Below are 25,901 nucleotides of genomic sequence, written 5' to 3'. Positions count from 1 at the left end.
TATGCAGTATGTGCTATTCTGCTCTCAGATGATAGAAAAGTGATGGGTGCTAGGGGATAAAAATGTGGGGGGAAAGGTTGATGGGACAGCAAGGATGGAGGTGAGGGTGAGGCAGAGCCCCTCACAGTTAAGCATTATCAAGATTGTTTTACGTTATCAATTCTGCTCTAGTGGATGAGTCTTCTTGAGTACTGCAAGGTGCCAGATATCTCGATCCTTTGTCATATCCTTTATAAAGTTTGGTATCTTGAAATTGGCCTTTAATATTTTGTCCCATGTCCTTCTGGGTCTCCCTCTTCCACAAGTTCTAACCGCTTTAAGTGATTGGCACTTCTTTATGCAACTGTCCTCATCTACATGCATCACATGACCAAACCAGCACAGTCTTCTCTCTTGCACACTGCATCTAATTCCTCTTGTGTATAACATTTTTCTCACTACGCTAGTGCTATGTCGCATATGTACACTGGCATTGTACATCCAGCAGAGCATATCAGCTTCATTCCTCTCTAGTCTTTACATGTCTTCTGCATTCAGGGCCCTCCATGTAGCATTACTGTTTGTACAAATGCATCATACGATCTTCCTGTCACTCAGAGAGAGGGAGAGAGACCCTTGGTTGCAACAGGGGTAAAAGCTCTCTGAACTTTCTCCATCCTTTTTGACCAATTACACTTTCAGTACAACCTTCTCCACTGCTAATTAGGTCACATAGGAAGCAGAAATTATCTTCTACCTCTAGAGAGCTTCCAGGACATTTCAGAATATCAATTTTCTGTGTATCTGTAGACTTAATGGCTCCTGTACATTTTCCACATACAAACACTACTTTTTCTGTTAACCTTCCTATTATTCCACTGTACCTTTTATGTGTCCATAGCTTGCACTAGGTACACAAAATGGAATTCCTGTCAACACCTTTGCCACACATTGAGTGGGCCATTTGCATCCAGAAAATTGAGGCCATCTCCTTCCCTGCAGATGAAATGACCTTGGCTTGTTTGGAGCAGGTGAGGAGGGTGTTTCCACTGCATGGATGAACCCAATACTCATACTGGCTTAGGAAGCGTTCAAAAGAACTAGCTGGATCTGCCTCAAACAATGTCAGATTTTGCCATGATGTAATCAGCCTGATGCACTTTTGAGCAGGTGTCAGAAGACATGGTACCACTAGTAACTTTAACTAAATATATCCGATCTTTTCCTTGTAAGCATGTATATTGTTGTTATTATTATTTCTCAACAAAATATCTTATACCTTGTTCTTCCATTGATTTGCGTTAACTTCCGTATATTAATATATAACAAGGCAATGATGTTTCATTTATCATGTTTACATTCTTCGCTTCAAATCAGCATGTTATTAATTTTAATTTTAATATAATCTTAAACAATATCTATTACTGCCTCCATCTCCACTTGTCTTTTATTTTCCCCTTCTAGAGTTGGTTAAGTAATTCCTTCCCAGTAATGCTACATTAGTTGTCCTTGTACCACTAGTAACTTTAACTAAATATTCCCGATCTTCTCCTTGTAAGCATGTATATTGTTGTTATTATTATTTCTCAACTAAATATCCTGTACCTTGTTTTACCATTAATTTGCGTTAACATCCGTATATTAATATAATATATTACAAGGCTATAATGCTTTATGTATTTTTTTATATTTACATTCTTCACCTTCCTCCACGTCTGAATTAGCTTATAGTTTACGGCTTCAGCTTACTTTACTGTGAACCATTTTTCCCTCCTTCCCTCCATTTTAATCATTTAATTTTAACCTTTAGTATAGCGTTTACAGCACCCCTCCTGTTATAACTCTATGTAAACAAGCGTTCTTACTTCTAACTGTCACTTACTTGGCCATATAATATTATAAGATTATAACTCGTAAGTTACCTTATCATTTCGCATTTGTCTTGCTTCTACATGTTGGTTCCCTGACGATGAATATATGTGCAATTCCAGCAGCTCTTACTTCTTTGGAGTAGAGTGCACATATATTTTGAAACATATGTAGGAATTAAAGGAACTTTTATTTATATGAGTTTTGCTTCATTTATTGTTATTATTTATATATACATATACATACATACATACATATATATATATATATATATATATATATATATATATACTTTATTTAAAAGCATCAGAAATATAACAAAAGCTGTTACTCGGAGTCTTCATGTTCCCGCTTATCAGACCATTTTGTTAAAATGGAACAGAAATGATGATGTAATCAAAACTAGTTAAAGGATACACCTTTAAAAATATTTTTGTTTCATTGGTCCTTTCAATTAACGGTCTTAAGCATGCAATGGCCAAAATAAGTGAAAATTCATCCTATTGTAAAATTGGAGAAAACCTTAAATCGAAGAGTAGATTCAAAATATATATTGTAAATAATTATATACGAAATATAAATCAATTAATACATTAAAATTAAAATTAAAATTTACATGTCGCATTACATAAATATTTTACAACAGTATATGCCCATACTAGACCATCTATAATATACATTTATACATCAAAATACACAGATGCATGCACATAGTTACATACATATACAGGCATATATATGTAAGACATAAACATACGCACAAATACACATATACATTATATGTGTGTGTGTGTGTGTGTGTGTGTGTGTATACCACTTGTTTATTTTATTTAACACTAAATATCATTAAGCAATCATTTACTAACAGGAAAAAATACAAAATTTCAACACTTTTTGTATGACCATGGCTAAGCTGCACCATTTTGTCAATGGTAAAAATGGCACTGGAAAAATCTCTGTGGTTCTCCTTTCTTAGTCCCCTAACCATATATTTTGCTGAATCTCTCTCATACCAATCTACCCTTGATTCTATATTACATCCTGTTTGAAAGGGGTCAAAATTAAAATGTTCCACCAAAATTTCCTGTCAATTTGTTCCAAATGCCTATTTAATTAAAACAAAGTTATTTTGATAAATTTTCATTATCTTCAAGATTAATTGAAAGAAAGGCAGTGTCTTTCAACAGGAATGCAAGTGTCAATGGTTAATCCAGCCTGCATATGACTAAAGACATCCAAGCTGTGACCACCTAGTTCTTTTTATATGTCTGAGACTATATTATCCAATGAATACTTTTTGAAGTTGCTGAGTCTGGAGGAAGGAACAGAGTCCATGACTCTCCTTCGACCTCTAACACTAGTGACATCAAAACCTTTAATCTTTCCTTTTCTCTCTCTCCTCACACTTTTTATTGATTACATACCCCATACATTCCTTCAACCTACACGACCACATGTCATTTTTCTCATCCTTCTGTTTACTGCATCATTATTATTATTTTACTCTCCCTTACCCCATTTTTCTGTGCTGTCAGTCATCTACTCCCCACTACTTCCCCCCATTTCATGCATCATTGGTCATCCTCCCTTCAGCTCTATCTAATCTTAACAGTTGTTACCCTTCTTCCTTTCTCTCACCCATTCCCCATCTTTCAATATCCCATGCATTCTTGTAATCTCCACCCATCCACGCTCTTGGTGCTCCTATCCCCAATCACATCTGGACACTCATACAGTGAGAGACCACACCACACCACACCACATAGGAAAATGACGGGATGGTCACAGTTGAGTACCTCCGATAATAGAATTGTTCAATCAGGGCTTACCTAGGTTAAACACCAATGACGCCAACAAGGTGTATGTGACAGAACATTGTATTTTGTTAGCTTGTAATGTTTATTGGAATCTAACATGTATGTATATGATATGTATATAATACAAAATCATATCAAAATAAAAATCCCAAACTGAAGAAAACACAATGAATGAAGAAAGAAAGAAAGAAAGAAAGAAAGAAAGAAAGAAAGGCAAAGAGAAGAAAAGAACATAAATTCAACACCAAGTGCTCAATTGGTCGCACCCCACAAAGTTCGACTGAACCTAGTGAAGCAAGCCAACATGCTCGCCGTATTAACACAGGTGATGGTTTGACTAAGGCATTGGAACAGCTAAGCACCCTCACAGGCATCACCTAATACCTCGGCAAGGCAAGCGGTCAACGATGACAAGAACTTCGCTATTAGCAGTCCAGCCCCTCCAAACATTTTAAACACCACAGGCTGGAAGAAATGGTTTATTCACAGGTCCCTATACTTTAGGATTTTGTTCCACTCGGCTATAGAAGCAGTGACCATTCTATTTACCATAGCATTCAGAATGTGTGAGGGAGCAAAGTTGTCACAAACTGGTGTCCTAGATGACGCACCTACCTCTTTCTCAGGGACCAGCTGGTCTCTTCCCGTCACTTCTGGATAATCCCACAGGCTGCAGAACTGAGGAGATACTAATCCGAGCCAGGGCCTGCTTAAGTTTAACTTGATATGACAAGCAAAATGACTACCATGACAAACCGTGAAGGGCTGTGGAATCAAGGAGCCTACCACAGTGACAGCCCAGTCACCCACAGATGTTGGATTCCACCTTCAGTGAAATGGAGATGCGGAGCTCTGTTGAATTCAATTGTTCTCATAGGTATTCCTCAGAGAGAGATGCTAATTTACCAATACACCAAGAAGTTATCCTTTATAGATGTTCCAGCAACTGAATGGATTTTAAGATACACATCAACAATAAACTCCCATTGTAATATGCTTGTTGCCACTTGAAGAAAAAGAAAAGTAATTTACTTGGGTTTCTTTCACTTTTAACTAACAACTAGAATTGTTTTCAAAGAACCAGATCAACCATCTCTTTTATGCACACTAGTGGGTTAACCCTTTATGAACTTGGGCAAAAGTAATGGTGTTGCCCTTGACACCACAAGGCTTTCGACCGAGTCTAAATATGAGAGTTTACTACCTAATTTTCCCACCTAAGATTTCTATCCCTCTCTCATTTCTTGGAGTGACAGCTTCGTATTTGACTGCTCCCTTCAGAATATTCTTCCAGTTTTCTCACTCACATTACAGTAACTCTGGGTCGTTGTGCAAAATTTTGCTTGTCTTCTACACATTTCTGGATCTTTGGCCGACACATAGAAAAAATAATTTTTTGTAACTAAACAGTTTCAAATTTCGTATACTGGTAGAACGTGTCATTTAAAACATCATTTACTCTTGGCGTTTTTAAGAAAATTCATTATTTTCGAAGTTATTTCATGTTAAAGTTGTCATATTTCAGTAATTTCAACCAATCAATGACGTCTATTGAGGTGAAAACAATTACTGCTGTGGTTTGTCAACAAGACGTTCTGGCGGTGTAATGGGATCTTTTCCCTTGAATAAAATTACTGCCGTTGTTTGTCAACAACAACTATTGGTGGTACCGTTAATTATGACAATGTTTCGTTCGTTTGTACTGGTTTTAGCTTTAGAGTTTTAGGGTTAGGGTTCGAGTCTTAGAGTTAGGGTTCGAGTTTTAGAGTTAGGGTTTGGGTTAGGGTCTTAGGATTAGGGTTAGGGTTTTAGGGTTGGGGTTGGGATTTTAGGGTTAGAGTTACAGAAAAATGTGAAAAATGAAGAAATGAAGAAATTAGAAAATTCATTAAAAAAAATACTCATTTTTCTGAAAGACATGAGAAAACAAAGTTAGAGGGGGCACACTTGCGATAGTATATCATTTATTCATTTATTTATGTATGTAACAAAATCGTAATTTCTGTTGTTATCTGAAGAAATTTTTGAGAAAAAAAAAAGAAAAAAAACGGGTAGAATGCCTATACGATACATCCATTGCTAAATGGTCGACCGAGAGCTCCTACTTGTAATCGATCCTGACTTTTTCGCAGGATGTTTACAATCGATTTTATTACCAGGAATATGATAGGCACGAGCAAATCCTAAAAGTCGATCCCAATGAAGCGATTGAATGAGTATAATAAACAAATTGTCTGAAGACCACAAATAGTAGTAGTAGCAGCAACAGTAGTTGTAGTAGTAGCTGCTACTGCTGTTTATTTCCAGGTCGGCCTTGACAAAAGATGTAGGATCAAATGCATCCACTAGCATTCCTGTAGGATAGAGTCGGAAATTGTCTAGAGTACTAAAAAACTTGATTTCTTTGAAGACTTAAGATTACAATGCTGAAAAAGAAAAAAAAAAGGTGGTGATGTCCCCACTACCTTTTCCATATTTTTTTGGTTTTCACTTTCATTTGAGAATTTTATGCTTTATCTTATACTCTAAGATAAGGATACATATACCAGCCCAGGTGTTACCTGAAGCAACATCAACCCTCTGTCTAGGTTTTGGTCAACCTGAGTCTATAGTTGAAGACACTTACCTAAGGTTCTATGCAGTAAGACTGCATCCAAGGCCATGTGGTCAGGAAGTAACTATATATATATATATATATATATATATATTTAGGGAGAATTCACAAAAAAACAAAAGATGAAGACAGGTGGTGTAGACAACAAACAGATGTATTAATGTAACACTCGGGAAGTGAAAACGTTTTTAACGTTTCAAGCCTACGCTTTTCCACAGAAAGAAACAAGAAGAGAAAATAAAGAATGTGTAGTGGCTAGTGATCTATCATGGCGAATATATATATGGCTAATCCCATAGAACTGGTTTCCTGGTTTGTTGGGCATGTATATTCCTTCCTGGTTAGGATGCCAGTCCTTCACAGGATTACTTGTTTTTACCAGCTGAGTGAACTAGAGTAATGTAAAATGAAGTGTTTTGCTCAAGAACACAACGCATCACACAGTACAGGAATTGAAACCACAATCATACAATCATGATTCCAACACTGACCACTGAGCCATGCGCCTCCACTATGTATATAGACATACACACGCACACGCATATATATATACACATCTATATTTATAGACCAATAGATAGATAAGTGGAGGCATGACTGTGTGGTATAAGCACAGATGCTTCCTATCCATGTGGTCTTGATGTCATTCCCACTGTACAGTTCCTTGGGCAAGTCTTTTCTGCGATAGCACTGGGTAGATCAAAGCCATGTGAGTTGATTAGATGGAAACTGCATATATACACACACACACACATACATGCAGGGTGTAACAGGTAAATTGAGACAAGTTTCAAATGGGTATATTTTTAATTGTATAGATTTTGTTGGAGTCTGAATATTAAATATTCCCAGCTTGAATAATCACTTGTAATATCTTGTATTTCAGATTGAACAAATTATAAATGTTAATAAAGAATTAAACCGTAGAAGTGTAATTGCCGAATTATTCCATGCCAGTAAAAGTGCTGGCATGAAGACATCAAGTATTGATAAGGTACCATAGATATGCAAGTACCAAACTTATTTTATTGGTCTCTTTTGCCGAACTGCTAAGTTACAGGGATGTAAACACACCACCATCGGTTGTTAAGCGATGTTGGGGAGACAAAGACAGACATACAAACATATACACACACATACATATATATATATATATATACATATATACGACGGATTTCTTTCAGTTACCGTCTACCAAATCCACTCACAAGGCTTTGGTCGGCCCGAGGCTATAGTAGAAGACAGTTGCCCAAGGTGTCATGCAGTGGGACTGAACCTGTAACCATGTGGTTGGTAAGCAAGCTACTTACCACACAGCCTATATTATATAACAAAAAATGCTTAACATCAATTCATCTGCCTTTATGATCAAATTCTGCCAAGGTCAACTTTGCCTTTCATCCTTTTGAGGTCAATCAAATAGGTGCCATTTGAGCATGGGCGTTGATGTAATTGACAAGCCCCCCCCCCTCCCAAATTGATGACCTCTAGTAGAAAAAATATTATGTTACAACTTATGGAAACATGTTCATACACCTATGATTGTTTGTTCACTTGCCTTTCTTTTTATGCATTATTCTGTGCTGTACATGCACTTTTGGCGACCTTTTCTGATGCATAGTGCATGGCACTATGCAATAAGTTCATTATTATTTTTTCTATCTCTCTTTATACATACAATTATACACACATAAAATTTGACTGTTCCCTTCATCTATTACTTTTCAAAACCCCATTTTAAAATGTGGGCAATAGCTGTGCATGATCAGCTGGAAAGGAGTAGGGAGAAATTCTCTACAGTGTACCTGACTCAAGAGGTGTAGAGGGATGAGGTCAGAGATGGGCTAGCAGAAAGAGTAAACTTCATATGCAGCAGGTAAACTGGGGCAATAAGTATGAAGAGTGCACAAGGGAAATAGAGTTTCTTAAATGCTAGGAAGTCTCTTTAGTTGTTAATAATTTCTGTTACATAAGTGACCTAATTAGCTGTTGGTGTAGGTGCTCTGAAAATATACTGGAGAGAGTGTATTAGATGTTGATAATTAGTCACCTGAGCATGAGGGAGAGCTGGTTAGAAGTGTATAATGGTAATGCTTGCTGTAAAGACAAAGTGTGAGTGATGGATAGTGAAGACAGTAAGAGAGTGCTGGGTTTTAAATACAGGAGGGACCTGGGGAAGTGAGAGTGGTGGCCAGCTGTTCTGTAAGTTGGAAGCAGCAAATTGGCAGAATTGTTTAAATGTTGGATAGAACAGCTCACAGTATTTGTTTTGACTTACTGAGTTCAATTCCTGCTAAGGTAATTTTTGCCTTTCATCCTTTTGGAGTTGATAAAATAAGAATATTAATTTGGGATGGTGAACTGGCAAACTTGTTTGATGATTGGGGGTTTGAAGATTGAAGCTGTCTTGTGGTATCTATTCCAGCTCTGTGTTCTGACAGCAGTGCTTGAAACAACACTGGTGCCAAGGTATGTTGGTTCAAGTTGACAGCCTTTCTTTTGGATAAACTTTAATGGTGTTGAAAAGAAAAACTTGCCTGCATGGGTAACAACCAGTCTTCCTCAAAAAACCTTGTTTAACTGAAGTTGACCTGGGACTAAACAACATCAACATCAATGTTACTGTTGCTAAAAAATAATGTGTGTGTGTGTATGTATGTGTGATAGCTAGAACAAGTGTTTTTTTTACTACAGTCTTATGTCAGCCCATTCCTTGTGCTTCAAGAGGAGTATGAGTGATAGGAGAAGGGATTGCATATGAACAGATCTGAAAGTTTCCCTCATTACACAGGTGGCTTGGTACAGGGAGCAGAATAAAAGTGTGATAGACAGGTGAAAGGGTATCAAATAAAGGAGGGGCAGATGGAGACTTAGTTGTTTCAAAATGAACAAGTGACTTAGAGGTAGATTTATATTGTGTGTGCATGTGCATGTGTGTGTATGTATGAATTCATGTGTACATGCTTGTGAGTATGTGTATGTGGGTGTATATGAAAGTGTTAGTGTAGATCTGTATTACTGCTGAGACCAGTCTAAAAACCCATGTTTACATAGTGTGATCTTTTATATTCTTTAACTTAGCGTTTTGATAAATTAGAGATCAATAAAATTAGTACTAGACTGAAGTAAGTATTGAGGGTTGATATGATTGGCTAAATTTATGAAGGAAGTGTCCCAGCATGGCCACAGTCCAATGACTGAAACATGTAAAAGTATATAGTATGTGTATATATATATATATATATATATATATATATATATATATATATATATAGTAAGAGAAAGAGAGAGAGACGCATATGTATGTTTACACACACACACACTATATATATATATATATACATACATATAAGCATATATACACACTGGCATAGACACAGGTAAATGTGCAAGGTACAGAGTGTGTGTGTTGGGAGGAGTTTGTTTTGTAGGTTTTTGATATTTGCATACAACTTCTAAGAGGATGTTTTCATGGTTGAATAATCTATGAATCCTATTCACTGAGCCATGAAGTGTGAGTGGCGCACCTTTTCCAACAAGGCACATCAAAGTAAGAAGAACCTTATTAGAACAATTTTGGAAAATATTACTCTGTTCATAGGGCATGTCATGTGTTGAGTTCTGACATTTTGGCCAATGTGAGAAATATATGTGTTTGTTGAAAGGTTGAATGAAGTTGATTATTCCTCCAAGAGGAACTTGTCCTAACTTCAATCACAGTTTAAATCATCATCATCATCATCATCATCATCATCATTTAATATCCATGTTTCCTGCTGCCATAGTTTGGATAATTTGACAGGATCCAGTAGACCCAAGGACTGCCTTTTGCTCCAGTGTTCACTTTAGCATGGTCTCTAAAACTTGATGCCCTTCCTAATACCAGCCACTTATGGGCAAGGTTAACCTCATTCAATTGATGTAGGACTCAAACATCAAGCCTGCTGACATAATCAAGTTGATGCAGGTGATATTCAACACTCAATTTAGCTACTTGGAGAATATCTGCAATCATCCCAGTCATATAATGTTCCTGCATGTTTCTGCTGTTTTCTTGCCTTTTTTTAAATAATATCTGTTTTGGCTCTTCATCTTCAGGGTGATCCCAAGCATACAAAAGACAACCTATCTTGTCTCAAGTTCATGTTGAGCTATATATAGAAATGTCAAGTGACTAACAAGTGTACATGCATAAGGAACAGAATGAAATTAGCTACCTATTACAGAGCGAAGTTAGCTATCTATTAGAGTGCTTGAAGTTTAGTGTTGACAAAAACTGAATGAGCTTTTTGACCAATCCAATACATAATATGTGTGTGAGTTTGTATCTCTCTAGTCTACACATGTGTTTTCTGGTTGTAAACAATGGTTTTGTTGATGGTGTCATTTGCTTTCAGTCCATTATGAAAGCACATCTAAGCTACTTGACATGTCTTGATATGTTGCACAATATTTGTAAAACCATATATATATATATGCAACAAATCCACTATAACTAATATGGTGAGCAATAATCATATAAACCAATTAATGAAGTCTGACAAATTAACACAAATCAAAACATCAGAAACATGACACTGAAATGATGAAAAAATAAATGGGGTACAAAAAGCTGATAAAAACATATACAAATGAATGAACATAGGCATCCCATCATCAACCACCCACTATTAGAAATCATTATGGTTTCAACACCATAAGGACTTCTGATTCAATCCAATGGTGTCAGCAGTGTCCAAAATATAAATACTGTTTAGGAATAATAGACAGGGAGCAAACATAAACTCAATTTATTCATTAAGTTGGCACAAAACAAAAAAACAAACAATATATGGATATATATTTGTATGTATATCTACATCTGTATATGGATGTGTATGTGTATCCATATGTAATTTAGTAGACAGATACACAAGAAGCTAGACAGTACAATGTTAGTTCAACCAAGTGAGTTACCAGGTAGTCAGCACAGAAAGAACAAAACTCAAATATACTGCCTAAAGGAAGTATGTGAAGGTATGTGGTCTAACAGTCAGGACATGAGACTCATTATCTTCAGGTTGTAGTTTCAATTCCCAAACCAGGTGACACAGTATTCTTGAGCAAGATACTTCCCTACTTATTCTAGTCACTTCATCCACAAATGAGCCACAGCAATAGCTGAGGGTTAACCCTGGAACGAACTGTTGTATTGCTTTGTGGAAGACAGTGTATTGTACTCTCGTTTGCTTATACACCATGGGACAAAATGAGATAAACACCAGCCTAATGAGCCTGTAGGCTCACAATAAATATGGAATCTATGACTAGGACCACAAGTTACTTTGTAGGATATGAAGATATTTTGGCAACTGCTACACACACATACACACATTCATGCATATATATATATATATATATACATATATATGTGAGTGTATGTGTATATATTTAATGCATATAGTGTGCAAATGTATGCATATCATATATTGTGTGTGTGTATGTGTATACACATCCACAACATATAGTACATGTACTAGAAATAGGTTTTGCAGGTTTTAAATATTTACATAATAATTGTTTGAATATGTTTTCACAGTTGACTGCTCTAATCTACAGCTGACCCAGTCAACCGTATGCTGAAACAGCCAGTGAGAAAACTTTTATGCAGAGTCTAGCTCTGTTTAAAACAGTTACAAAATATCCTTTCACATAGTCCAAGGAAAAGTGTTTAAAATGGGCTAGTCCTTACTAACCGCCAGGGGAGATTCTATGCTGTTATTTAACATGCTTGGGATAGCAGCTAAATCTCTTACAGTGTACCAACCAGTTTCCATCTTTGAAATGTGATGGGATAGGGGGTGTATTAGACTTGTTAAGCTGTGGTATATGTGTGTGTGTGTTGTGTGTGTGTACAGATATGTATAAATATATGTGTGTGTGTATCTTCTATTAATATTTAGTAGAAGCAACTGAGACACACAAGGGCTAAGAGTTTTGTGGATTAGCAGTTACATTAACAGTTTTATATGTGTGTGTGTATGCATACCTACATATATATATATATATATATATATATATATATATATATATATATATATATATATATATATATATGTAAATATTTGTATAAATGTATATATGTGTATATATATATATACATATACATATATATATATATATATATATATATATATATAAACAAATAGTAAATGAGTATATGCATATATACGTACAGGTATGTGCATACCGACATCCACCTGTATGTATAGGTGCATATCTGGGTACAGGACATTGCAAACAAAACGTAGACGAGAAAACACACAAGCCACATAGAGAACATTCTTCTTCATCAGCTACCCCCGTTTTAACACGGGCGTTTCGAAGAGCTGGGCAGGACGCATCGCTAAAGCGGCTCTTCCCATTGACCGCAAATTAAATTTGTATACACAAATTAAACCTTGCCATGGAGGAATGTAGTGGCGGACAAAAAACAAGACAGGAAAACAAACAGAAAAGGCTATACGGCCAGACGGGAAAAATTATGTGTATGAACATGTATATATATATATATATATACACATATATACATTTATACAATTATTTACATATATATATATGTATATATATATATATATGTATATACACACACACATATATATATATATATATATATATATATATATATATATATATATATATATATATATACATATGTGTTTGTGTGTGTATAGCATGTCTGTCCTACTGACATTAGGTAACATGCTTTCCATGTTACAGACCTGCTCAAGCAGGGGAAAGCAACAATAAAAACAACCATAATGTGAGAAACCTATTTTCAATAGAGACACTGAATAACTATGAACAGTGTACATTTTAAGCAAAGCAATAAACATGAAAAATATATTTGGCTTGTGTAATTGTGTGTATGAGTGAGGAGAGAAAGAGAAACTCAGTACATATGTGTGTATGGTGTATATATGTTTATATATATATATATATATAATAATAATATTGGTTATTTTCCCTAAAACTATATATTTTATATATATATATATATATATATATGTGTGTGTGTGTGTGTGTGTGTGTGTATATATACATATATACACACACACACACACACATATATATATATATGTGTGTGTGTGTGTGTGTATATATACATACATATATACACACACACACACACATATATATATATATATATATATATGTGTGTGTGTGTGTGTATATATACATACATATATATATAGTGTTCAATGAAGACGTTGGCATGGGTGCCAGTCTACAAATTTAGTTCGATTTCGATTTCACTTGCCTCAACAGGTCTTCGCAAGCGGAGTTTAGTGTCCAAAGAAGGAATGTTACGCATAAGTGGGCTGGCTACATCCCTGGCAGAGGTCTTGGATTTTGGTCTATCCCTGGCAGTATATCTATATGCATGTATATATATATATATATATATATATATATATATATATATATATATATATATATATATATATACATGATTATCTATCATCATCTTCATCATCGTCGTTTAACGTCCGCTTTCCATGCTAGCATGGGTTGGACGATTTGACTGAGGACTGGTGGACCAGGAGGTGACACCAGGCTCCAATCTGATTTGGCAGAGTTTCTACAGCTGGATGCCCTTCCTAATGCCAACCACTCCAAGAGTGTAGTGGGTGCTTTTACATGCCACCGGCACGAGGGCCAGTCAGGCGGGTACTGGCAACGGCCACGCTCGAAATGGTGTATTTTACGTGCCACCTGCACAATCTATATGCATGTATATATATATATATATATATATATATATATATATATATATATATATACATACATGTGGAGGCGCAATGGCCCAGTGGTTAGGGCAGCACACTCACGGTTTCGATTCCCAGACCGCGCATTGTGAGTATTTATTGAGCGAAAACACTTAGAGCTCCACGAGGCTCCGGCAGGGGATGGTGGCGAACCCTGCTGTACTCTTTCACCACAACTTTCTCTCACTCTTACTTCCTGTTTCTGTTGTGCCTGTAATTCAAAGGGTCAGCTTTGTCACACTGTGTCACGCTGAATCTGCCCGAGAACTACATTAAGGGTACACGTGTCTGTGGAGTGCTCAGCCACTTGCACGTTAATTTCACAAGCAGGTTGTTCCGTTGATCGGATCAACTGGAACCCTCGATGTCGTAAGCGACGGAGTGCCAACAACAAATATATATATATATGTACATGCATATGTACATATATATATATATACATGTATATATGCATGTGTATATATATGTATATATATTTATATATGTATAATATATATATATATATGTATGTATGTATATATGCGCGTGTGTGTGTGTATGTCTGTGTTTGTACCCCCATCATCGCTTGATAACCGATGTTGCTGTGTTCACGTCCCTGTAACTTAGCCATTTGACAAAACAATCTGATAGAATAAGTACTAGGCTTACAAAGAATAAATCCTGGGGTCGATATCTTTGACTGAAGGTGGTGCACCAGCACGGCTGCAATCACATGACTGAAACAAATAAAACAATAAAAAACTATGCCGTTTTAATCCCAAGCAATGCCAGGCATCTCTGCTAGCATATATATATGTATATACGGAAGTTGGACAAAATAATGGAAACACCTTAACATTTCAAACAAATTTATTCTAACATTTGGTCTTTGGCAGTAATTACAGCTTGAATTCTACGAGGTCTAAACTTGTACAAAGTTTGAATTGTTTCCAAAGCAATTTTTGTCCATTCTTCATCTAAAACAGTCTCCAGTTCTTGTAGTGATGATGGTGGAGGATATTGACTCCTTATTTGTTTCTCTAAAATGCACCATAAATGTTCAATAATATTGAGAGCTGGGGACTGTGATGGCCAAATAAGATGTTCAGCTTCACTAGAAAGTTCCTTGTGCCATTCAGTAACAACTTTAGCTGTGTGAATTGGTGCATTATCAACCTGAAAGATCACGTTTCCGTCAGGAAACAGTTCCACAACCATAGTATGAATTAGATCAGATAAAATGCTTAAATAGTCTTGACAATAAATTCTGCTATGAAGGGAAACCATTAGGCTGGTGGATTTCTAAGATATAACCCAGCAGATCATCACAGATCCTCCTCCATGTTTAACAGTTGGAAGAAGGCAGTTTCAGTCAAATGTTTCTTTTGGCTCTCTCCACACATATACTCGGCCGGTGGTTGGAAATAGGGTAAAGGATGACTCGTCTGAGGAAATAACATTCTTCCACTGCTCTAGGGTTTTTACTCCACTCTAAACGCTTTGCAACATTTGTTCTTGAAAGTAGTGGTTTTCTGATTGCAGCCCTCCTGTGATATCCAGCTTAGTGCAACTCTCAGAAAACAGTTTTTGTGGAAACTGGTTTCTTGAGGTGGTCATTAAGCTCTGCAGTAATTTTGGGAGCTGTACTTTTGTGATCCTCTCTAACAATTCGCATAAGAGTCCAACAGTCCCTATCTGAAAGTTTTGGTTTTCTTCTGGAGTTTTGTTTCAATGAGGAGGTTTTTCTGTCTTTCTTAAATGCTGTCATTACTTTTGAGACAGTACTTCTTGATACACCAGACATTTTGGCTGTTTTCATTATGCTTTTGCCTGCCATACGAGCACCAACAAATTGACCTCTTTGAAAGTCCAATAGATCTGTCATTTTAATGAATTTTAATTACCTCTTTCCAATGATATCTGAAAAGAAACAGCAATTTTAGCAAAACATATCAAACAACACTAATAATAAATCAAAAAACATAAAAATAAACAAGCTTTTGATGGTTTTTATAGATATTTCAAAATTATGATGCTATGATGCTCAGTGTTTCCATTATTTTGTCCAACCCCTGTATATATACAGACGTGTGCTTGCATACACACACACACACACATGGTAATTATTCCATCTTCATAGATATATAGATATCAAGAAAATGATATTGGGTAGATGCAAAATTACTCCTCTCCCTCAGTAAAATTTATCTGACTCTATTTCATTTCTTTTACTTTTCCTTTTTTACTGTCCTCCTGTTATGAAAGACAATTACTTGAGTAATATCTATGGTTGATGCTCAGAAATGAAGATGATTTGGTAATATTTACTTTGATTTCATTCAATATTTTAGGTGCATGTGTAGTTACAAGCAGACAGACACGCTCTTGGTTCTCCTACTCTCTAGCAAGCAGAACATTGAGAATGTAACTGCTGGAAGGAGAGAGCCTGCATGAGCACTTGGCTGGTACTCATTTCAGCTGACTAGACTGGTGCAACAGGAAAGATACGTCTAATATATGTAGCCAGTGGAGTTTTATTTGAGGATTCACTGATCAAGATTCACCACAAACTGTTTTATGCCAATGATTTTCCATTACCATCAGAACTCCTCTCCTTTTATCCATTTTTGTCTCTCTCTTCATGTGTAATTCTCATCCTGTATCTCTCACTTTTCTAGAGGGACATAGAGAGAGCAGACTGAAGAAGGAAAAAAAGAAAAATTTTGACATTAAATGAATGTATTTAAAGATTTTTCTGTGATACAATCACAAAGTTTCTACTTTCCTACTTTTGTTAATACTATTCCATTTCAACTACCTGTCTTTTTCTGTTCTCAGACAATAAGGTTGGATTTGAGAGGGATTTGATGAGCATGTCTCAAAATAAATGCTATACAAACTTTCTTGTGAGATGATTTTGTGGGTGTTTGTTTTGTAGTCTTTGAATACCATCATCATCATCATCATCGTTTAATGTTTGCTTTCTAGTTCTCTCTATTACTAGCTCTTTGGAAAATGCTATTGATTCTGTTCTAATTGCCCTCTTTAGAACAACTCATTCCAGTTGCTGTTGATTGCTTCTGTGAACTATTGCTTAGCTAATTCGATCCCTGTGGTCTTTGCATGCCAGTAATGGTGTATACAACTTCCAGTAACTAGTCCCCTGTCTATGGGTCCTATATCTATTGACTGAAAAGATAACAAATTTGTTCTCGGTGTAGCTGACTAGCTTGAACTGTAGACATCCAATTCCATTCCTATCCCCTGCCATAAAAAAATACTCTATCTAGACACAATCTAGATGACATCTGCTGTTGCTTCATGTCCAAACTGACATAGCAAGAAAATTCAGTCAGTGCTATTAAACTGTTAGTAGCTGCAGGTTTTTGAGGCTTTTGCACCCCCTTTGCTATATGCAAGCCCCACACAGTCCTTCCATGCATCCAAAATACATTTCCAATCCCTAACTAGCAATAGTGATTGGGATGTTCTCAGGAATGCTTTTTTTCAGGAGGTCAAAGAACGCTAGCCTTTTAGCTCCTGTGAGGGCATAAATGACCATTAGCCTAAACAAACCATCTTCACTGTCACTCATGTCCAGGACAACCAAATTACCATCTAGTCCAAGAAGATTACCCACACTTTGAGATCTCAAGATTTCCAGAATAACACTGCTGCCCGACCTCCCAGCCCCCACCAGACAAGATGAAAATATTTCATAGTCATAGAAAATGGAAAGGAATGCATGCACTACAGAGATTCTGGTCTCACTGATGGCTACCATATCTATGTCAAGACCTGAGGCCATTGAGCACGTGGCCCCCCTTCCTGGCTGATCCCAGGTTACACACATTTTCATACCCACTCTGAGTACAGCCATGTTTGTTGGAGAAAAAAAAAGGGGAGAAGTCATTCACCTCGGTTTTCCAGTTCTTTCCTTGAACAAATGTTTCTTGAATGACCCATCTAAAACTGTTTTGGCATTATTTTCATGAAAATTCCCAAACTTGATGGGAAATTGGTCAAGAAGAGTTTTGTACATCTTTACCAACAATTTGTCTTTGGGAGTTTTGAGGATAAATTCCCCAAATGTCTTCTCTTTTGTCACTATTTTATCTTTTATGTATGTTGATAGACATTCTATAAACTCACTGCCATATAACAGGGAAGTTGATGGCATTTGTTTCTAGAAATTTTGACTCATTTAGCTGTTGCTATTGGTGTTTCAGCTGTGGTTGTTGTTGTGGTTGTTGTTGTGGTTGTTGCTATGGTTGTTGCTGTGGTTGTTGCTGTGGTTGTTGTTGTGGTTGTTGCTGTGGTTGTTGCTGTGGTTGTTGCTGTGTTTGAGTGTTTTCCTGTTGTTGTGGGTAGTAGTGATTGTGAGTTTGGCTGCAATTGTGTTGGTTTTTGGTTTTGTTTTTGTGGTATTTCATTCTGTTTTGATATTTGTGTTGAGAGTTTGTTGATTTGTAAGGTTTCAAATGGGATCCCTTCTGTTTCTTATTTTTTGTAACAAGGCTTTTCTCTTTTCTTTGTCTTGCCTTTTTTGTCATGTTCTCTTTTATCATGTTTTAGTCCACTCTTATTTCTCCCTCTCATTTGTTGAATGAGGGGGAGATGGTGAAGTCTGGCCAAAACATGTGGTCATGTTACTTAAACTGTTGTTGGTATTGGTGCTGATGTCAGTGTTGGTTTGAGGAGCAGGTCATTCTAGAGAAGTTTGCTTTTCTAAGGGTGTTGGTAGCAAACTCTGCTGTGCAGTCTTGGCAATGCATTAGTTTACTGTCATTCTTCTTGCAGTAGGTGTTGATGTGGGTGTGATGTTGGTTGGCATCAGGTGGGGAGAGGCTCCTTTTCATTTATATTGCCTGAAAGCAGGAAACTTGTTGATGGGTGGTGCTCCTGTCGGCATAACATTTAGCCTTTCTACATTCTACCACCACTGACATGGGTTCCCCTTCTCTCTGTGTAAATGTCAAGGATTCTTTGGAAATTTTCTGCTCTGAACAGCATTTCCACCTCTACTTTAACTGTTGATCAGTTTCTGGCTGGGGGGGGGGGGATCCAATGGTAAATATGTCACCATGTTCATCCAATATTATGGTAAACTATTAGATGCTTGATTTGAGAAACACTTTAGAAAATGTTACTTTATATATGTTCCCAGATAGGTAGGTATTAATACATTTTTGAGGAGCATGTATTTATGGCTATTTTCTTAACCCTCTCTTCCTTATGACAGAGCTACTCCTGTACCAAACTCTTTTCCTCTCCTCACATGCAATATTGAATTCCAAACATCTTTCAAGCATTTCTCAACCTAATGCTGGGGTCAGATTGTTTATTTTTCCTGTCTTTTTGCTGATGCATCTAAAGATTAGGTTTCTTTTGCTAATCATTTTCTTCTTAACTGGTGGTATTGTTTAATCAGGCAGTGTTTGTATTTTCTTTTTCCTGAAATTATTGTCAAGGGTAAGTTCTACTCATTGTTGCTCTATAATTTTATCGAAAAACCTGGCATTGTTTGTGTTGCTTTTGTTGAATATTTTCGAATATTTTTGCTTTTATTTCAATATTTATCCTCGATGTTGTTTTTTATGTCATTCATGTATTTTGTCATGTCTTGTGGTTCAATAGCAACGTTGCTTTGCGTTTCTATCTCACTCCCTTCATATCATCAATGATACATCTATTCCCCCCCCCCTCTCTCTCTCGTTGATTTTCCCTCCACCCACTATTATTATTGTTTTCATTGTTGAAAGATTGAAAGTAAATAAACTTACAGCACTCGAGCAAAATTTATATCGAATAAGAATAATAAGTGCTTTCTACTATAGGCACAAGGCCTGAAATAGTTGATTCTATCGACCCATTGCATAACTGGTACTTATTTCATAAACCCCGGAAGGATGAAAGACAAAGTCGACCTCGGCAGAATTTGAACTTAGAACGTAAGAACGAATAATAATAATGAAAATACTACAGCAGAATGAGTTACTTGTTATATGCCAACCAAAACTAGAGACACGAAAAAAAAAAAGCAGAAAAAGTATACAAAGTACTTTTATATGTAAATTACATATTCAGTGAAATAAATGTTTTTTGCGTCTTTGTGCTTTGTATATTTGATTATTAGGTCAATTATTTCTTTATTATGTAATTATTTTGTTTGTATAACAAAATGTAGAGTGAACAGTGAACATAGTTCTTACCTGGTTATTGAGCTGGGAGACAACTGATACGGAGAAGAAGAAGAAAAACAAACAACTAAAAAAACTGACTTTTTAGGAAATTTGTCTTCCAAAATTCAGTTTCGTTAACTCGTTTATTTAGATATAAATTAATGACACAAGGGACATCACTCTAGTGGTCTTTTTCTCTCGTCCGACACTCCGTGTCGTTAAGGTGAATGTCAGTTTCATTTCGTAACCCTTGCACATGGTCAGATGATAATGTTACCATGTTCAAGGGAAATAAATAGGAAAGTTATAAAAAGTGTGATATTATAACCTTCGTGTATTTGCGGTAAGTCAGTGTTTTACCTGCTTTCGTCCTCATCCCTACCAAATGTTTTCTTATCTGTCAAAAGATAAAATTGTTCCGGGAGAAAAATCTAATGATAGTTTTTTTAATCTTATATTTAGTTTTATAACCTTATAGGGAATTTAGTTAGCAGATGATGTTTAAATTTCGAGAGATTCGTACAGAAATGAAAAACACGTGTGAAAAAGACAAAAGTTACATTCAAATGAACTTAAATAATCTTTTACGTAGTATATTTTTAACATTGCTCTAGCGGAATAACTTTTGTTTGATCTGTCTCGGCGATAATCTTAATCTTGTATATTTCACATAAACACAGGTGTGAGGTGCTCTTGGATATAAAAAGGGAACCACTTCCCATTAAACAAAATAATATAGAGTTTCTCCTTTGTTATTTGAAGTCACGATTACCTTGACCGTTAACAAAATGAAAACGCGAGGGAATCCGGTTTCGATTCTTGACTTGAACGAATTCATTAGTTGCAAAACATACGGTTGTTATTAATAATTCATCCGTTATGAATTAATACTTATTAATCTATATTGATTTCAAGATTGACAGAAGGTCATAAATTAGTAGAATATTGAAAAGGTTAATTGCATTGACAATTAAGCATATTATTGGCATACATTTTATCAACACCTGAAAGAATGATTGGCTGAAATTACCAATTCCAACTGTATTTTAACTCAACAGCCTATTCTTTATTAAATGATGTAAAATACTCAAATAACTTAGATTTAATTGGCCGGCTTAATCAGGTTGTTTAGCGAAAAGGTAAATCAGTCTGGGCATTACTATAGAGTCAGAAATTATCTAGCACGTTAAAAGCCATAATTTTTTACCTTTTCTTTTCAGATTTGTAACATTACGATGATTAAAACATACGGATCCGAAGAAATACTTGATAAAGAGTAGTTCGAAGTGCCTATAGGAATACCGCCTGATCCAGCAAACCTAGAAATAAGGTGTTGCAGCTGTGACCATTCCGTATTCGGCGGACTTTCGGAATAAAAGGTATTTTAATTGCAAATTACATGCTTTAGAATGTGGGATATTATAAAAGGACTAAAAATATCGCTTCCCCCTCTAAAAGAATATCCATTTTATTCGTGACAGCTATTCCAAAAGTTTTCCCGTATTTTTTATTTTAGATTTATTACGGTAAACAGGCATGTTAACCTTATCTGCTATATATGCCCACCCTCGATTTTGTTTCCTCATAACTTTCAGAAAAATAGGTACTTATTAATGAAAGTTTCTACAAATATCATTAATATGGTGTAGATTACGATTATATTGGAATTTAAGGCAGAAAAAAAATTGATAGGGGTGCACACGTTGAAACATGAAATGAAATTTGAAATTTTGAAAAAAATTACGTGATACATGGCTGTCTGTCTGTATGTATATATGCACATCTACCAGTTTTAAAAAAAGGGATCTTTTTGCATTAAATTCTTATATAATCATAATCAACACCCTCCGACATTAAAAAGTATCTATTTTTCTGTAAGTTATGAGGAAACAAATTGTGTTTATCTTATAATGAGTATGGGATAAATATACTCTTGCTTTCCCCATACAGAGTAATACTCGATAACATAGCATTCGAAAACGCTGGTTTACATGCACTGCTATACGTGTAATGATTGACCAAATCTTTAAACGACACGTTGAAACGTACCTTGAACGGTCTTGTTTCTTCACAGAAAGTGTGGTGTATATGTGAAGTTGTTTTGTTAGTGTGTGAAAAGAGAGAGAGAGAGATAACTGTATTTTTTTTATTTACTTTTTGTGAATGAATGTGTTAGTGATTGACAGAAAAAGAGAGAGATAGAGGTTATGTATGTATGAATGGTTTCAGTAACACACACACACACACACACACACACACACACTTACGTACACCTATTGCATACATGTTCGTGAGGGAGGGAGAGAGAGGGTATGTTTTTTTGTTTTTGCTTTTTATACATAGCAGAGCGTTGCATAAACATACATGCAAAAAAACATACCTTCTCTCTCTCTCTCTCACGCATATGAACATATATGCATGTGTCACTGAAGCCATTCACACATACATAACTTCTCCCTCTCTCTCTCTCGTTTTCTCTGTCAATCATTCGTCACAAAAAATTTTTTTTTAATAATCAGTTATCTCCCTCTCTCTCAATCACATACACACACACCAGCACCATTGATCTCTCTGTCTCTTCACACACGCTAACAAAACAACTTCACATACACACCTCAATTGCTCCGCTTTACGCCGACTTCCAAAGATAGTCCCCTCTCTGTCTCTTTCCCTTCCTCCTCTACCCCCCACATAAGATAGAAAAAAAATTAAAATTTTTTACGGAAAGCGACGATCTTGTTCAGAAACATAAATAAACCCACGTGCTTTAAGAAGTGATGTAAACTGTTCTCAAAACGAAAGATCGCCATAGACTTTCTCTCGGTGATCACTAAAGTGAAAATGAAAATTGGCAACCACCGTAAAAATTTTCAGTCGTGTGTGTTTGTTTTTCCGTGGACAAAATAGCTCAAGAATTGTTGGATGGATTCGTGATTGATACGAACTGATTAGATTTTTGGGGTCGATCCGGTACCGGAGAAGGATTCTGGATTATTTTTCCTGTTTTTTTTTTTTGTAAATTAATTTTTGAGAGCGGTCAGGTTCATTTTTAGTATTCTCGTTTGTGAGAGCAGTCGAATTTTTCAGATATTCTCATTTCAAAAATCATCTCTCGCTAATCGTTGAGAGGACGTTCGTGTTACCTTGGCGAAGGTTTGCGCCCTGAGTGCTCTTGTTTCTTAAATTTTATACTTACATGCACATAAACGCATACGTTTGACTTTTGAAAACTACAATTCAAAGTGAAAAAGGTTGCAGAAAATCGTGACTCGCTAAGTTTTGAGATGACATTTAGAACTGTGTGGTTTTAACGTTCATAAATCAGTCACTAAGTTTCCTCTGAAAGCTTAAAAAGAAATAAATAAATGCAGTGCACTTTAAACAAGGGTGACAATGTCACAGCACTGTTCAAAACTGTTCCTTCACCTGAATAAAAGACAAGATTTTAATAATGTTAGAACGTCTAATATTGGAAGGCGGCGAGCTGGCAGAAACGTTAGCACGCCGAGTGAAATGCTTAGCGGTAGTTCGTCTGCCGCTACGTTCTGAGTTCCGAAGTCGACTTTGCCTTTCATTCTTTCGGGGTCGATTAAATAAGTACCAGTTACGCACTGGGGTCGATATAATCGACTTAATCCGTTTGTCCTTGTTTGTCCCCTCTGTGTGTAGCCCCTTGTGGGCAAAGAAATAAGAAACGTTAGCACGTCGGACGAACTGCTTAGCGGTATTTCGCCTGTCTTTTACGTTCCGAGGTTGGCTTTGCCTTTCATCCTTTCGGAGTTGATAAATGAAATACCAGTTGCGTACTGGTGTTGTTCTAATCAACTGGCCCCTCCCCAGAATTTTTGGGCCTTGTACCTAGAGTAGAAAAGAATAATATTGGAACGTCTTTGATCATAAGTGTTAAATTCAGTTTCACATGGGGCTAAACAAGAGTAAACGGTCTCTGAGTTAGCGATTGGAAGAGTTAAAAAAAAAAAATTCGAAACGAAGTTATCGGTAATTCAGTTAATATGGACACCCCAAGCCTCATAGAGTAAGGAAAATGTTATTTTTATCGTTTATATTTTATTTGTTTCAGTTATTCAAGACATGGCCGCAATCCAACGCAGGACTTTAGTCGAAATCGCCACCAGTACTTATTTTTAAGGCTATTTATTCTATTGCTAGGTGCCAGGACATAAACAAACGATCCTTGGTTGTCAAACGGTGGGTGGGATACTTAAACACATGCAGTTTTTTTATTATTTGGCAGTTGACCTGCGGCTGTGGTAGTGCCACGCAGAGGGCCTGAACCCGAAACCACGTGGTTGAAAAGCAAGCTTCTTAAGCACTTTTCTGCGTTTCACTTATATAACGGAAATTACAATTCTGAAAAACTTTGTATGTGAAGAGGGATTTCACCCACTTCCCCATTTTTGCCACCCGTCTCTTGTACCCATTTCTCTGCCCATGGAATATGGTGTGCCTAATCAGAAATTCCATTGCATTTTATTTATTTGCTTTACTTTAAAAGTTTGTGCGTGTATGTGTTACATATATGGTAATTGTTCAGTTTAGTTACATAACAACAGTAAATAAAATTGAGGGGAGATAAGTAGTAAAAGAATAAAGACTGGCAATCGCCGCCAGAAAGTGAACAAATGTTTTTTTTTTCTCAGTGGAATCACGCCAGAGAAACTCATTACACTTTTACTTGTTTCAGTCATTTGACTGCGGCCATGCTGGAGCACCGCCTTTAGTCGAGCTAATCGGCCCCAGGACTTACTCTTTGTAAGCCTAGTACTTATTCTATCGGTCTCTTTTGCCGAACCGCTAAGTTACGGGGACGTAAACACACCACCACCGGTTGTCAAGTGATGTTGGTGGGGACAGACACACACACACAAATATATATATAATAATTTTCCAGAGGATGTAGCAACCGTTACCAATATAGCATATATATATATGTATATATGTGTGTATGTATGTATATATGGATAAGTATACGGGTAAAGTGTATGTATGCATATGTATACGGGTAAAGGAACGGGTAATATAGTATAGTAAAAAGAAATAAACAAATTAATTAATTAACCTAGTGGAAATTCACAGGAGAGCAATAAAAATAGAAAATTAAGGAGTTATCTCCCCTATAATAACAGAAAGAAGAAATCTAACGGGATTTTAAGAATTTAATGATCGTTATGTATGTGTATTTTCGTGTTTTGTTCGGATGGTAACCACTCCTGAAGAAGTGCTAAATGTCAAAATCCAATGGACCAGTCACTGGATAAGTTTGGCACAGAAATGTTAACATAGGCGTAGGGGTGGCTGTGTGGTAAGTAGCTTGCTTACCAACCACATGGTCCCGGGTTCAGTCCCACTGCGTGGCATCTTGGGCAAGTGTCTTCTACTATAGCCTCGGGCCGACCAAAGCCTTGTGAGTGGATTTGGTAGACGGAAACTGAAAGAAGCCTGTCGTATGTATGTATATATATATATATGTATGTGTGTATGTGTTTGTGTCTTTGTCCCCCCAACATCGCTTGACAACCGATGCTGGTGTCCCCGTAACTTAGCGGTTCGGCAAACGAGACCGATAGAATAAGTACTAGGCTTCTAAAGAATAAGTCCTGGGGTCGATTTGCTCGACTAAAAGGTGGTGCTC

At 36.3% G+C, this 25,901-nt stretch overlaps 1 protein-coding gene and 1 long non-coding RNA gene across 4 annotated transcripts in view; one reads left to right on the top strand and one right to left on the bottom strand.

Annotated features, from left to right (window-relative positions):
- Nucleotides 1-14,918: 14,918 nt before the first annotated feature.
- On the bottom strand, nucleotides 14,919-20,397 carry LOC128249666 (uncharacterized). Its single transcript, XR_016244655.1, has 2 exons — nucleotides 20,279-20,397; nucleotides 14,919-15,986 (listed from the first exon to the last, which is right to left on the bottom strand). It is a non-coding gene; the product is annotated as an uncharacterized LOC128249666 (long non-coding RNA).
- The window catches only part of LOC106868963 (solute carrier family 22 member 4), a 38,973-nt gene continuing 33,374 nt past the window's right edge, over nucleotides 20,303-25,901 (top strand). The window contains exons 1-2 of one of the 3 annotated variants that reach the window (XM_014914435.3): nucleotides 20,303-20,591; nucleotides 21,469-21,627. The gene's annotated coding sequence lies outside the window, so the exon portion shown is untranslated. Of the gene's footprint in view, nucleotides 20,592-21,253; nucleotides 21,388-21,468; nucleotides 21,628-25,901 lie in introns of those variants that run through there. The other 2 variants (XM_014914438.3, XM_014914437.3) reach the window with 2 other exon arrangements.

Source organism: Octopus bimaculoides, chromosome 16 (genome assembly GCF_046866305.1).
Source record: "Octopus bimaculoides isolate indiv1 chromosome 16, ASM4686630v1, whole genome shotgun sequence".
In the NCBI taxonomy this organism is placed as follows: Eukaryota; Metazoa; Mollusca; class Cephalopoda; order Octopoda; family Octopodidae; genus Octopus; species Octopus bimaculoides.
The sequence above is the reverse complement of the archived record's forward strand: the minus strand, read 5'-3'. Positions and strand labels throughout refer to the sequence as shown.